The sequence below is a fragment of the Accipiter gentilis genome, chromosome 30 (assembly GCF_929443795.1).
Source record: "Accipiter gentilis chromosome 30, bAccGen1.1, whole genome shotgun sequence".
Classification (NCBI taxonomy): Eukaryota; Metazoa; Chordata; class Aves; order Accipitriformes; family Accipitridae; genus Astur; species Astur gentilis.
This window is the reverse complement of record NC_064909.1, coordinates 20,188,026-20,203,356: the sequence shown is the minus strand read 5'-3', so window position 1 is coordinate 20,203,356 and position 15,331 is coordinate 20,188,026. Positions and strand designations below refer to the sequence as shown.

General features: G+C 48.9%; 1 protein-coding gene across 1 annotated transcript in view; it reads left to right on the top strand.

The window, feature by feature from the left end:
• The window catches only part of MGME1 (mitochondrial genome maintenance exonuclease 1), a 45,058-nt gene continuing 29,727 nt past the window's right edge, over positions 1 to 15,331 (top strand). Inside the window, exon 1 of the mRNA XM_049833668.1 lies at positions 1 to 12. The gene's annotated coding sequence lies outside the window, so the exon portion shown is untranslated. The remainder of the gene's footprint in view (positions 13 to 15,331) is intronic.

Genomic DNA, 15,331 nt, shown 5'->3' with positions numbered 1-15,331 from the left:
GCTTCCCCAGAAGTTTAATATTCTCCTTGTCATTGTGCCTGAGGCCAGGACCCCTTTCTGCAGCACTGCTCAAGCATGCATGGCAGAGACAGCCCCTATCTCAAGCAGCTTACAGGCTGAGAACAGATGGATCATGTTGTGAGGAATTAATTGGTAACCTTCGGAGGAGAGCAGAGCATGGCAGCTGTTAACAGAAGGTTTCTTTGCCCGGTACTGAAATACTTCTCCCTCCGGGGAGAAGCGTGGCAGCTGCTTCTGCGGGGATCTCGGGCACAGCCATGGCTGGAGCGGGTGGTGGCAGCTCATAGCGAGATGCCACAACATCCTGAGAAATTGAGGACATCTCAAGCCCAGCCACCAGCCATGTTTTCATTTGTCAAAAAGCACACATTCACCAGACATCTGCTAGGGCAGAAAATACACAGCAATTTACTCCTTACCTGTAACCGAGGCAGGGAACATGTTTCCAGTTGTTGCTGGCCACGTGCAAAGCCCACAGAGGTCAGAAGTTAATTTCTACCCATGCTACAGGCTTGGTTTTCCAAATATACCACAAACCAAAGGGATGAGTGACTGAAACAGGCCAAAGGGAGGCAGACACTATGTCCCCGTTGGTGAGGTTCAGGCACCTAACTCCCTTCTGGTCCTCAGGAAATCCCAGCTCTCTCCTCTGAAGACACGCAGAGATGCTAAGGTGTGGTGTGCGGAGGGAAGGGGCTTTCCCAGCATTTTCCCTTTCAGGAGTAAAACAAAGCCTCCTGTGAATGTCGAAGAACTGACATGAGATGCAAGCAGCCGAGAGATTTGTACCTCCCCCATCCCCACCATTTTTTGAGGATGGGCGCAGAGCAAACAGGCTGAGAAAGAAACAAGGAAAACAAAACCAAGAAATGGGTACGGTCCTTCTCCACATCAAACTGTGACATCCCTCGGTGGGTCTGGCTGGTCCGGAGGTGGAGGTGGCTGTGCTGAACAGCAGATGCACATGGCCTAGGAAGGTGCAATGGATTAACTCAGCTCAATTTTACTAAAAGATGCTGCCCAGCTTGGGTGGAAACTATCATGTTTTCCTACTAGAGAACAAGAGGAGGAAAGGTTTACTGCCTCCAGCATACTCTGGGATCTCCTCTGGAAGAGGAGAACCTGCTAGAGAACGGCAATAGCACTTCCAGCTCTTCTCAAGGGTTTCTGTGCTTCCTTTGATCCTAAATAAAGCGAGGCTGGGAACGAACCCCTGGTCAAGGCAGAGATGGGGCTTAGATGATGCTACAGCAGGCAGGGCTCCCTCTGAGCCCCCCACGGTGCTGTTGTGGCTTTAATTACCATTTCTTTCGATCACATGAAGGCTACAGCCCTTCTCGCAAGCAGGTTTTATTGCCCTGGTGGGGGTGGTTGAGGGAGGCAAACCTGGGGCGGTCGCACTTGTACAAACCCCCCAGAGCAGCCTGCTGCACGCTACCACCTCCAGCCGTGCCCCAGCTGTGTCTTAGAGAGCACTGCTTGGCTTTACTGGGCTACAAACCAAGCCACACGTGCAACCAGGCTGGAGACAAACTGGCCTTGTCTCATGCAGCAGGACGTGCGGACTGGACCTTTCGCACACAGGCCAGTCTGTCCTTCCTTGCATTCAAGCAAGGGAGAAAAGCCAGTTCCTCACCCCGGTCCCTCCCGCAGTGGAACCCAGAAGGAAGGTGGAAAATAGGGAGAATAAAAAAAAAAAAATTAAAAAAAATCTTCCTTCCAGTGCCCCAAGACAGGCAGGAGATGTGGGCAGACTGTGGCCAGACTTGCCAAGACAGAGCTGTCAGCTGTCCTGCACTGAGCCAGAAGAGTGACAGCCCATTTCTGAACAACCAGTACCCCTCCTTTCAACCCAGCAAAGCCATTACTAAAACTGCTATTACAATCAAAAGAATGAGCACTTCCTGAGGAAGTGGGAATACACAGCATGAAAACACGCGAGTGGAGGAGGCAGGGACTTACCAGTAAAAATGCCAGCTGCCTCCTGCCTCTTCGGGGGCTAACGCTGGCTAATTCGCTTCTGCTGCTCCCTTCCCTTTTGCTAGGTCAAAAGAAAGACTTTCTGACTCCGTGCCAGCATTACACCCCTCTAACAAGGGCAAACGTCTCCCCAAGAAGTCGATCAGAAAATGGAACAACATCAGACTCGGGCTGGTGCATCATTCACACTCATTTTGGTCAATTCTGGGCGCGATGGAGGGTTTGGGGCTTTCTTGCTCTGAAACATGCTGCTGTTACCTTCAAGAGCTGGCACATCAGCCGAAGCAGCAGCATATTTCTCAAAACCCTTCTCTGATACTGCCCTTGTAGCTTTTCAGACAAAACATGTCTGTGCCCAGAAACCTAGAGCAGTTCTCAGAAAACCCACCTAACTTCCCTGACCATGGCCACAGTTTCACAAACAACATCAGCAGCAACACCTAAGCCATCAGTTTTGCTGGGTTATTTTTAGCCTGGGTCAGTTCCCTGCTCCGTTTTACTCCTGGCCCCACAAGCTGGTGTTGTGGATAAATGGGGAGAATTGCTTAAGCCTGTATTGCTGCAAAGCAAAATATTCGGCAAATGTTTCCCAAAAAGCTTCTTTTGATTGAGCAGGGAGAGGGCAGGTATTCCTGAACAGCATCAGGAAAAAGGCTGGAAATGAAATCTTGTCAAGCAGACCCTGGCAGAAGTTAGCGGTACATTAACACCCAGGGATGCAAGCAGGGATGCAAGCAGGGATGCAAGCAGGGATGCAAGCAGGGATGCAAGCAGGGATGCAAGCAGGGATGCAAGCAGGGATGCAAGCAGGGATGCTTCCCTTTGCTTCAGTGGGATGCGGTAACAGAGCACTACCCCCAACATCAGCACCAGAGCAGCCATCCTACTTGGGATGCTTGACATGCTCCGAGCTGCTGCAAGGGTGGTATTAGCAGTCCACACACCAGCCTGTTTCAAACCAGCTTTGTCCAAAGACTGCAATGTAGACATGCCCTTACGGTGCATGTTACAACTTTTACAGTGACTGCAGCAGTTTAGGCGTGAAGAAGTTCAGCTAATTGCTTTCACTGTGCCTGGCTTGTATCCCCATCTTTCTCCTTTTTAAAACCTCTGAGAGTGGGATCAGGAGACCACCACAGTTCAGAAAACTATCAGACATTTTTTGATACAGTGGAACAAGGGTTTTGGGGGATGACGGAGGATCTGTCAGGAGGGAAGAGGACTTTAAGCCAGAGCAGATCCACAGCACAGCCACTGATGGGGCAAGGCTGGGCAGAAATCACATGGGTGACATCCCTCGTGCTGTGGAACCGAAGCGGTGCTGATGAATCCACGGACATGATGGAGGGGAAGGTGGTATTCAAGCAGGGACAGCTGAGCAAGGCCCCCAAGAAGTTAAGGCTGCTGAGACCGCAGAGAGAACCTCAGATCAGAGCCCCGCTGTCTCCCTTTGCTCCACTTGACAGCAGAAACCCACCCGTCGCACTGCGAGTGGAAGGAAAATCAGCAAGTTGCAGATCCCAGAGAGCCAGTGGCTCTGCAGGAATGCCAGCGAGGGATGCCTGCCCACCTGTCCTGCCACTGGGCAATTGGGCTACCGCAGACCTACAGTGAGTCTTAGAAAAAAGAAACAGTAAATCTGTAACCACTGGAACTGGTTGACTCAGGAAAGCATAAAAAGATGAGAGATTAGACACGTCAGTTAACGAAGAGCCCTGTTCTTTGTAGCAGCCCTACAAGCACTAGTGCTTCAAGCCGAAAGTGCCTCTTGTTTTGCAGGCAGTTGCTAGATAAGCTCAGTGCCTCATTAATCCCCCGACGAACGTTGCTGAGACCGTGCCCCTTGGCAGCATTACAGACCAGAAGGAAACACCGCTGCTTCCTCCGCTCTGCTACACCGCAGTCCCACCAAGAAGCCTTCCTCCACAGCTCCTGTGGACGGGCTGCACAGAAAATTAATTCTTCAAACATCTGTTACCTTCTCCCTGCAAAAATACCAGGCTGCTGATGGACAAAGGAAAGATACAAATATTTACAGACAAGGCGAAGGTGGGAGTTCTGCCAGACATTGTGCTTGTGGGTGCCGCTGGGCAGCAAAGAGCTGCCAGGGTGCCTGTGGCATGTGCCTGCTGCAGAGACAGACCCAGCACATCCCAGATTCAGCAGCAAAGCTTTTTTTTTTTTTTTTTCCCCCCCTCAGCCTGATTTCAAGGCTTTTGGTTTAAAGCTGAGATGCTGATCTGGACACAGCTGAGGGCACGGGAAGCAATCCCATTAACCTGCCAAACAATCACAGGCTCTGGTTAGATACACGAGGTTCTCCAACACACCAGCCACGCCACAGGCTAGCCAGTTCACCCCACACCAGGCACCGGTGCCACAACAAGCCTGCTGGCCAGTAGGAAAGGCTGGCACCGCTGTGGGAGAGACGAGCGGCCACAGGAACCCCCTACCACCACCTCCCAGACAACACCAAATGCCCCAAACACCCTCTTTTAGATATGTTCAGTCTCTTCCTTGTCCAGCAAGTCCTGGAGCTGGAATATCACCCTGCCCTCACAGACCAAAGGAGGACAAACCAGCCTCTCACTGGATCAAAGGAAGGAGGCGGCAGTTTCTGGGTTGACTGGGAACTGGAACCGTGACTGTTAGGATGGTCCCTGGTGTGGCTTCAGCCCCTGCCAAGTAGCTTCGTTCCGCAGGTTTCCTAGATTTGGGAGACAGGATGGGCTAGACAGCACTTCCAGCAGGCAGCATGGACGTGGCTACCCTGTTCTGGAGATAATTTAATAAACACACAGACTTTGCCAAACCCGGCCACAAAACACTCCTGCATACCTTTAACTTCTTTATGGCAATGTAGCCCCCCAAATGCTCATTTCTGCATTTGGAGACCTAAGGATAAGCACCCTGGGGTGGGTGGACTCTCTTTCATTCCAGTTTTTGCAGGCTTGTTCATGAATTCCGATTTGATCTGACCTTTGCAGCCATCCAAAGCATCAGGCCAGTTTCCTGGGGTTTCTCCTTTTTCCAAGGCTGGAAAGTGAGTTGCGGTGACGAGGGAAACATGGGCTAGGGAAGCAGAGCCTGCCTTTGATGCTTAACAGGGAGAATTTCACCCAGCGGTGCCTCAGTAAAGGAGCAGATTCCTCCCAAATTTATAGCACAACCCCGTAGCATGGGAGCACGCACATTAGAAAAAAACTCTCCTACCTGCTGCGGCATCCTTGTCACAGCTGATCACCCTCCCCTTTCTGCTTTTCATCCCCCAGCCTAGCGCTATACTACAGGAAGCACCTCACTGAAACAGGCCAAGTTATTTTTCCAATTCCTGTCCTTACCAGCCCCAGGAAATCAGCCGTGATATTGCTTTCACATATCAGATTTCTGGCCTCGCTTATTCATGGCAACAAAAACCATATGGTGAGAACACATCCTGCGTAGCCCAACGGGGAGGCACAGGAGACCTAATGGAGCAGCCAGGCAGGGATACAGGCCACAGTGGAGCTCATGGGGAGGTTCGGGGCAGAGCAAAGGTTTTCTTTACCCTCTCCTCCCACCAAGCAACGCAAGCTTAACCTCCATATGGGCACCAAGTGGCTGGCATATGTACACTCCTCATCAGCAAACAACGCTCACGGATATGGAGACATTCACCTCTACATACTTTGATGGGAGGGCTTAAAACACATTATTCCTGCAGCCAGGGGATCCTTAATTTATTCCAATGTTGTGGGCACCACTAGCTTGCTCTTTCCTCCACTTCAATCTGTACTCATTCGCTGTAGCGCTGCAACTCTTCTCCTTTAAGCATCCCTGCAATTCCAGGCCAAGGGGATAAACCTGTTTTCTCTGGCCCAGCTCTGCAGAAGTCTCTCCCATAACTAGCACAGAGACTGTCTGCAGGCAGCTGAAACCCTGGCGGAGCCTCCTCCTTTCTCTACCACTCAGCACGTATCTGGCTACGGAGCCCTGCAGAGCAAAGAGCCCCAAAGGTTCAGAGGGCTTGAAAAGTGCCTGCTCCTGGGGCAATTGCTTAGAGCTGGGATCAGGGCTCCTCCACGCAAGGTGTTACACAAACACTAGCAAAGGCCATTGCCTGTCTCAAGCAGCTTTGCAGCCGAGATTGCTGAGTGAAAAAGAGAGCTTTATGTAAAGCCAGTGTACTCATGATGTATCCGTGCTATGCGATACATCCAGGCTGAGGTTATAGGGACAGAAAATGCCTCCTCTGTAGAGCTCAGCAGGCTTCAACCTGCTCCCAAACCCACTGATTTGCCCAGGGCATTGACTCGTTGCCCAATTCCCCACTGCACACCCTGGACAAAGCATCTCGGACAACCTTTGCCTGCACATCGGTGTGTCCATCCAACACAGCGCCTTCCTTGCCTCCTTGGGACAGCAAGGGAAACCATCTCTCAGCACTGAAGGGTCACATTACTATGCTGCTGGGGAGCACTGAAACTGGGAGCTACTGCCACGCCTCTGGTCAAATTTGTGAGGAACCAGCACCCCATGTCACACACCAGCATGCTGGACCCCCCTCTGCACCCATCTTGGGGACAGCCACCTGCCCACCTCTACCCTGCCTGCTTTGTTCCACCTTTGCAAAATTGCATAATGGCCGCTTAAACAAGGACTGTGTAATTTCAGCACAGAGCTCAGAGTCACTCACTCAGCAAACACGTCTCCTTGCAGGACTGTCTTATCTTGCAGCTTTGGTAGGCAGAGGGTATGCACACACTGGCATAGCGGCGCAGACAAGAGGAGCCCTCAAGGCTCCCGTTTCCTTCTCCCTCTTCTGCTTTCAAAAGAATTGATCCCTTTTCATACCTCCTGCAGTGTCCCCCAAAGCGCTCTACCTGTCCAGCCCACAGGGGAGCTGCCAGAAGACCCCAGACCCATTGCTCCAAGAGCAAGGAGATGGGCTGTCGTGCCTGCTCCCCAAGCCACGCTGCAGGCCCCTTCTTACCTGCGCAACCCACCTTACAGCAGGTTACTGAACACCAAGCAGGAATATTCAATAGCACGATGCTAAAGTGCGATAACGTGATTCCTACATCCTTCCTGCCATGGGTGAAGCTGGGGGAGGAAAGAGGGGAGGAAGCTGTCACCACCTCCATCTTTCACCAAAGCAATCCATCTCTCACCAGCTATCAGTCAGGGTGCCTGTCCTCCCAGTGTCCTTGTTCCTTTTTTAGCTCCTCTGTAACCAAACAGAGCCAGGTGGTTTATTTACAAAGATTTCTCCACTAAGACACAGGGATGTTTGTCTCCCACAGAGAACTCCCTGTTTGCATTGTACCTCCCTCTGGTTGTTGGGTGCACTGAGGAAGCTTTGGCGGTTGAAGGCTTGCGTACTCGCACGCCACACAGCCTCTATGATTAACCAGTTTCTGTAGACTAAATTACCCTGCCTGAGGAAAGTTTTTCAGCCAAACATCATCTTTCTTCCTTCAGCGCACATCCTCCAGCTTGCAATTTCACTCAAGCAGGCAAACATTACGTGCACAGTTCCAAGGACAGCAAATAAATGTTGCATTTTCCCTCCTCCCCTCTACCCAATGCTGAGCCACGCACAGCATCCAGGTGCCACATTACATTTTGCACTTGGTTTAATGTGGCCATGAGGATTTTCCAAGTCACCCTCTCCACAGCCCCTCAAAGGGTCTGACAAAGGAGGGCTCGTAGGTGTGTGCATCCATAATGCAAAAGATGGGCAGACACACACCCATCAGTCCTTTTTTTGGAGCACTGCCTCCATTGGCATTGCCTCCCTCCTTTCTCCTGCAGAAGGGCAAACTCTGTCCTTTTGCCAATCCTTGCCCCAGAGGAAGGAGACGCTGTCCTGGGGTCTAATGTGAGAGATGATTAATTCACTCTCCCCTGAGTCACGTTCCTTAGCCTCTTCTTTCAACAAAAGGATGGCCTGGTCCCTCTAGAAAATAAAAGATAGACTCCATGCTTCACACAGTTGCCAGAATGGTTGTCACTGACAACCGAATTGAAGATCCACGAGACCGTCTCTGCTTTCATTTATTACCTTTAATGCCTCCCTTTTGTTTCTCCCTTTGCACACACAAGGGACAGGCAGGGCTTTTCTTTTTCCCATTGTCTTGTTGACATCAGTGAGCAGTTTCCATGTCACCTTGCATGTTTTACAGGCCATAGGACTAGAAACGCTGTGAGGTCCAGGCAGCCTTAAAGAAACCCAGCCAGGCCCTAAATCAACAGGTCGAATGGTGCCAGCCCAGACCCAGAACACCAGCCCCAGGGCTGAAGCACGCTTTCTGCAATAGATGGATGCAAAGCCTAAAAAGCCCAGCCTCACATCAGGGCACAGGAACCACATCATGTCGAGGTGAAGACATCTAATGCACACCGTCAGCTATCGATGGTAAAATAAAGCAGTACAGAGGGTGGGACTCGACTTGTGCAAATATAGCTAGGGAGGACTGGTACAGAAAGGAGGAGGTGGCACTTTGTGGTTAGTCATAAAAGGAAGATGTGAATCAGGTCACTCCATGTTGACTCCAGACAGACGTCACAACCTGCCATATTCAGGGCTAGGCAAACACAGCCAGAGAGCCCTATCCGTGTAAAACAGCCTTGTGTTCATGCAAGTCAACATAACGATACCAGGTTACATCAGAAGATGCTCTCCCAACATAAGAAGAAACAGTGCAAGAGAGTTGTTTGAACTAGGATTGCGTCATTCTGCACTGCATAAAAGCTGGGCTGTGGCAAGTCTGGGAACAGCTGCCAGGGAAATCCTGGAGTAGCTTCAGGGAGGATCCAGGAGTTTAACCCCCACAATCACAGCCCTGGGATTTTGATGCTGTTCCCATCACACTGGGTGCCAAAGGTGCCTCAAATTCACTCACACCATCCCTGTGAGCAATTCCCAAGAGGTATCCCCAGAGGCCTCACTGCTGATTTAACAGCATGCAGCATTAGGAGCAACACAGTTGAACATAAAGGAAGTACCACATCAGGTTAAAAGCAACTATGACTGGTGTACAATGAGAAGTTGAAGAGCACAGCTCCCTTTCTCCAGCCGGGACACCCCCCATAACGCCACGGACTACATGCAGGAGTATCCTTTGGAGCCTTGAAACTGCAAGTTCAGCTTCATGAGCGTCAGCACAAAAACTTGGCCCAGAAAACAATGCCAAGCAGAGGTTAAAGCTCACTGAGTCGGACACTGCTTTCTCCGCTTCTGCTCAGCGCCTAACACAACTCAGAATTGCAACAGCGTGGACGGACAGACCAGCAATGGGACAGAACCAGACCTGAACTAGACAACTGACAAACCATCTCTGGAGGAAGGAAAAGTCCTGATCCAGTGATCCATCTGCAGGTGATCAATAACCACTGGTGTACATCAGTGGGAAACTACTCATCTGGCCTCTGAAGCAGGCCGTAGGGAAGAAGGACAAGTACTAGTGATGGGTTACGTATTCCTGCCTAGCAGCAACCAAGCAGCTCAACCTTTATACAACTTGCTGATGTTAACAGTGATGGCTTGACAAAGCTGATTAACCCACCACAGGCTTTTCTGGTCTCAGCTCCTGAGGGAATTGGGTCCTCTTGCAGAGCCTGCCGTGGAAAGATGGCACCAACATGTCCTGAAAGATCTTCCTCAAATCTTACTTCTTCCCCATCTCCTAAAGCTAGGCCAGGTCTAAGCAGCTAGGTATTAGCTAGGCCAGCTGCTAGATCTGCACACATAGCCTAAACTGGTGCTCCCACCTCCAGCAACAGCAGCCAGGATACATCTCGGATTGCTAGGTAAGGAACACAGATCCACCACAGCAGAGATGCCTCCTGCTCTAAGAGGTCCAAGGGAAGAAAAGGCAGAGACCTTCCTCTGCAAACAGTAAGGGAAACAGGAATAAGAGGAGCTGCAGAGTTAAAAGGAGAGGCAGATACTGTGAATTTGCTAAGTATCTTACTCTCAAGCGAAAAATCCCTCCTGCTTCTCACATTAATCAGGGCACTTTAAAACTAGTCCTAACCAGCTGCTCCCCCTTCCTTTGTCCAAGTCTTCTTCAAACGCACAAGCAGCCCACTAAGAAACAGAGCAAATATGTGCAAAGATTTGCAGACAAAACCCGAGACCTTTGGAAAACACCCCGTAGAAGAAGCAAGCACCCCTCTCCCAGCACAGATGCAGCTGTGCTTTACAGTAGGACAGTTTCCAATGTTTTCCTTCTCTGTGCAGACGAGGGATTTCCTGTCCTCCATGGCAACAACCTTGCATTTACTGAAGGAGGCTGTGCCAATAATCTCCACAGCAGAATGAAAAATTTTAAAGTGGCACTGCCTGTTAGCTCAGGGTTTCAACTTGCTGATGTTTTCCGCACCCATGGTCCAAAACCACTCTGCTGCCCTCCTTAAAAGGTTTGTGAGTGGGAGTAAATCTCCAGTGCTGCACTGCCCACGCAAGGGGAGTTATTAGTTTCTCAAGCCCTAGTGATGGAAATCTTTCAGAAGTCACCAACCACCACCAACCTCCCAAGCAAGAGCTGCCTATGCACCTTCCAAAGGACAAGCTTTTCTAGAAAGTAACAGTTCCCAGTTCAAAGGTAGTCCCCATCACGCAGACAGCACCGGATTTAGATGGCCCCGGTCTTCCAACCGCAGGTTTAAAAGTAACGACTGCCACTCTCTCCTGAAAGGGAAGCACTTACTGGACCAGTACTGGTCCAACAGCTTCAAAACACAGCGGAGATAAGCTAAGCCTCCCCAGCAAGGTGTCCCCTCTCCCTCCCTTCCGAGCGGCCCTTGCACAGGCCTGCATGTTTCTCTGCTCCAGCAACACAGATTCAGTGCACTGACTTGGCGAAAAGCCCGTCTTCATTTTGGCCCCTCTCATGCCATTTTAGTGAGTTACATCAGCTTGGCATGAGGCCACGCGAACATCAGGACCAGCCCAAGGGATGCAACAGGAACAAAACAGGAGGGGAAGTGAGGCCATCCCCTTTCAGTGGCAGCAAGCTTGTGATGAAACTACATCCATCGCTGTCTCAAATTTAACTAGACAAGTTCACGTTACTAGAACGTCTCTGCTAACCTGCTCATTAACCTCTTAAGCCTAAAGAGGTTTTGTTTAGCAAGGCCTTCAAGGAAGAGCAGTTCAAGAAAGAGCTGGAGGCCCCTGGCTAAATTAATACCAAACCTGAGGTATATTTTTAGGCAGAGCCACAGGTGCAATCTAAACCTGTGCTGTTTTACAGAGTCAGGCTTTCTTTTTTCCTCTCTCTTTTTTTTTTCTTTTAAAATCTCCCAGAGAGGGAGCAGAACAAACTTGATCCAAACTAAACCAGACACAATAAAATAGTACATTGTTCTCAAAGCAGGTAGTGGGCTAGCATTAAACAGGAACCTTAAACTTCTTTTTCACCCTTATTTTATACCACTGAATCAGACTCTCAGGGGCATTTTCCCCACACAGAACAGGCTTAGGGAAGTTTTTAAGTAACAGCAAAGCAGTACTAAACACAGAAAGGGAATGAGAATCCCTTAACTGATGGGGAAGACTTCTACAGTCCTACCTAAAAGATGTTAAGGTACTGCAAACAGTAAGTGCACGCAATCTGGCTGCTGCACTCTACCTTCGAGTGCTGACAAGAAGCTAAAGTGTCAGCAGAGAAGCACAGAGAGGCACAATACCTGCCTAGGACTCCACCATCCTCTCTTGCAGAACGTGACCTTGCAATTCCACTGCCAAGTAAGAAGAGACCCACAGAAAAGAGCACTAAAAGTCATTTAAACCGACACGTTTCACTGCATTGGAGTGGAGGCAGACCAGTCACACTAGCAGTTACCATGTCTCCACAGAAGAGCAGTAAACCACAGCCAAGGGACAGCCAAACTAAAATCATAAGCACTCATTTGACCGCTTCCAACAACAGTGGGTTGAGACAGCAGGAGCCCTGGAGTGGAATTTCAGATCCATTTTAAGTTTCTGGCTCTGACAAAAACTCCCTGTAGAACAACAGGCAAGTCACCTTTTCTGCACTCTACCTGAATTCCCTCCCCTGTAAAATAGGCACCGTTCTTGCTTGTCTGTTCAAGTTACAAAGCAGTCCTAGCAGGGATTATTTTTAGCACACAAGCACAAAAACCCAGCTGAGCTGGACTCTGATCTCAGCTAGGCCTTCTCATTGGCTTTGTAATATAAAAAGTAAACAAAAAGCAAGGCTGAACCCACACCACAGCTCAGCCACTGGACAGCATTTTGATAGCAGATGAACCACAGTTTTTAGAACACAGTGAGCTGCAGGTCCAAAACTAGAGCCAGGCAACAATCTGAGGGATTAAAATGGATCACCAGCGCCTGCATTCATTCACTGGTGACCAGTGAGCTGCAAATGGACAGATTTCAAAACCATTTCAGATATTCCACTGTCACCAAGCGATGACGCAGGTGTTTAAAAGCGCAAGGTGAAATAACTCATAACTGCACTTTCAGACATAGCAGCAAGTGCGGGGATACCAGGAAAGTACTGAAAGCTACATCCAAGAATGGGAACTCTGCAGAGCTCTTCATTTCACACAGCATAAAGGAGCAGCTCCTCCCGATCTTTTGGAGAGAGACTGCAAGTGCCAGAAACTGTCAATACCTGCCAAGAAAACCTTCACAGCTCCATATTTTGAGAAATTTCACATTTGCTGCTATCAGAAGTGTAGCACAAGGCTACAAAACTGCTGAAGGTCAGAGCCTCAGATCAGAGGTGCCCTACAGAGTGTACCATCAGGAAGAAACAGGATGGAATGGAGAGGAACAGAATAAATGGAGAACATCTTAGGGAAAAAAAAAAAAAACAAAAACCAACCTAGTCATGACAAATCTCTCCTTAAAACATCAGTAATCATCCCAACGTAAGTCAGACTGCAGCTGAATTTCTGCCCCCAGTCAGGCCAGGGTGTTTAGCAGAGTTTCTCAGGCTTGTAAAGCCAGTCATAGCTGCAGAACTCCTGTGTGAAGCACAGACACTGCAATAACTAGCATACAAGAGTCCATGCTCACAGCTCTCTCTAGGCTTTCTGTATCCCAAAGGCACAGGAACTGCTCTCTGCTTGGTTTACCAGCCTTAGCATCAGTGATGTGTCTTCCTAGAACCATGAGTACTTGCACAAACCAGGGCAAACCAGCTCTTTCTTGAAGTACACTCAACACTTAATCATTCCCTTTCTATGGCTACAAAACCCTAGTTTATTGCACCATCTGGAATCACAACCTTGTGCAACAGGACACATTTATGAGCCTCTCTTATGCAACCAGGTTGGTTCCCATCTGCAGTTTTCCAACATCCAGATACTGCCAACTTCCTAAGTACAATCACCACCTGTTTCACCCACCCCAAAGACGCTCTCATTTTAGTATGCTTGACCTGCTGCAAGCACCATACCAGGACTGTAGCCTTCTGCATCCAGCTATCCCGCTGCTAGTCTCTCCTAGGTTTGGACTGTGATCCAGATCCACTGCTCTGTGCCCATCTTAACTGTTAGCTCTGCTCCACTGAAGACAGCCAGCCAGATACCTGCAGCACCCAAGGACTTGGTTCTAGTCCACCTTGCTTGCACCATCCCAACAGTCATCATTGCTTCTCTGTAAGCAGAGATGCACTACTGCTGTCCAAGGACACAAGTGACTTCCTTACTCTCTAATGCTGATCACAAAGCTCGATTCCTCAGGATCCATACTTCTGTTGGGAGGATGAAAAACATCTGCTCCTCCCCAAAATGGAAGAGAAAAAGCTAGACTCCAAACTTACCACGTGGAGAAGGGAGCACTGTATCCTATAACACCCTACAAAGCCCAGCAGCTGCACACCTGTAGAAACATTCTCCCTTGGAGGACCATTTCTCTATGCCACCTCCTGTAGCACAGGCCACAAGGTACAAGGGGATGCACCTCTGCTACCAGCTGTGTTAACAGAGTATGTCCTCAACTCCAAGCTGGAGATTTGCACCTGCTGAACTACTTACTACTGGGCAAATCACTAGCCCATTTCAGGAAAGGCAAGCTGGATTAGCAGAGACCTGCTTTTTAAACTCTCGGAGGGAACGTGGCTGGAAGGGATTGTATAAAACTGACCTAAGCACTTGTGCTCCAGGTAGTAGCAGCATCTGCCTTCACCAACAACACTAGAGTGGGATGTCTAACAAACCTTAGTAAACTTGACCAAACAGAAGCACTCGCTCTGACCTCATTCAAATGGAGGGAGAACTGACATCTGTGGCATGTGGCTCTTCACATCAGTTAGCATCACAGTGATGAAGGTTGTGGCTGCTCTCGAAAGCCAATTTGCAACTCAAACCAGAGCAACAAGCTTGTAAAGGTAAACTGCTTTACAGATGTGATCAGTAAACGTACACTAGAGTCAATCCTTGTTTGGGACATGTGTGAAACTCTGCTCTCATCCCCCACACCAGCCTTTTAAATTAAGTCTAAAAACTTGTTTTCACAGTGATGATAACCTGCCTTATCACACTGACTTGCCTGTGCTGATCTTTGTTCTGCTAAGGCTTTATTCAAGGCCCTGCTACAAGGAAAGTCAGATTCAGTCATATTACATTAGTTAAAAATTTCTGTCCTTCCTTATGAGCAGACTGTCCACATATGCAGCTAATTTCTCTTACATATCAACATATGTCCAGCTGCCAGGTAAGAAACTGGGGTATGCAGCAGCCGTTCCAGTACTTCATTACAACTCAGTCTGAGGGTAAGCATCATGCAATTAGTCATCAGCAGCTGTCCCAGCCTGCCACCCACTGGCCTCCAGGAACGCGATCTGTGCTGTGACTAGTATTTTCCATATCAACACGTTTCAGACATTGAAGCTGACTGCAATGCACTCTACTGGCATAGCTGACACAAGACAGCTTCCTTCAGAGCAACGGTGTTATTGGCAGAGACTGCTTTATAGCTACCATTTCTTGCAGTTATTTTAACTGTAACTACAATAACTACAACATCAGTATAAAGCCATGATTACATCCATTTAAAGTCTTTTATATACTTTTAATCTGATCAGATTAATACTTTAATCCAAGTTAACCTATGTCAAGAATTTAGAGTGCAAACCACACAAAAGCAAGCATCTCAAAAAAAGCTCTAAAAGAATATTAAAAAAAGTGTCTTGCATAGCTTCAAACACACTGTTACTGGCAGTGCATGAAACCTGCGATAGCCTAGACTACTTCCGGAAGAGGGACATAAAGTATTGTTTGTCATGTTGATAATAGCTGCAGCCTTTCTCTGGCTGGAAAAAAAGGCAGGCCTTTGAACTGAGTTGAAGTAGTCTAGGATAAAACACAG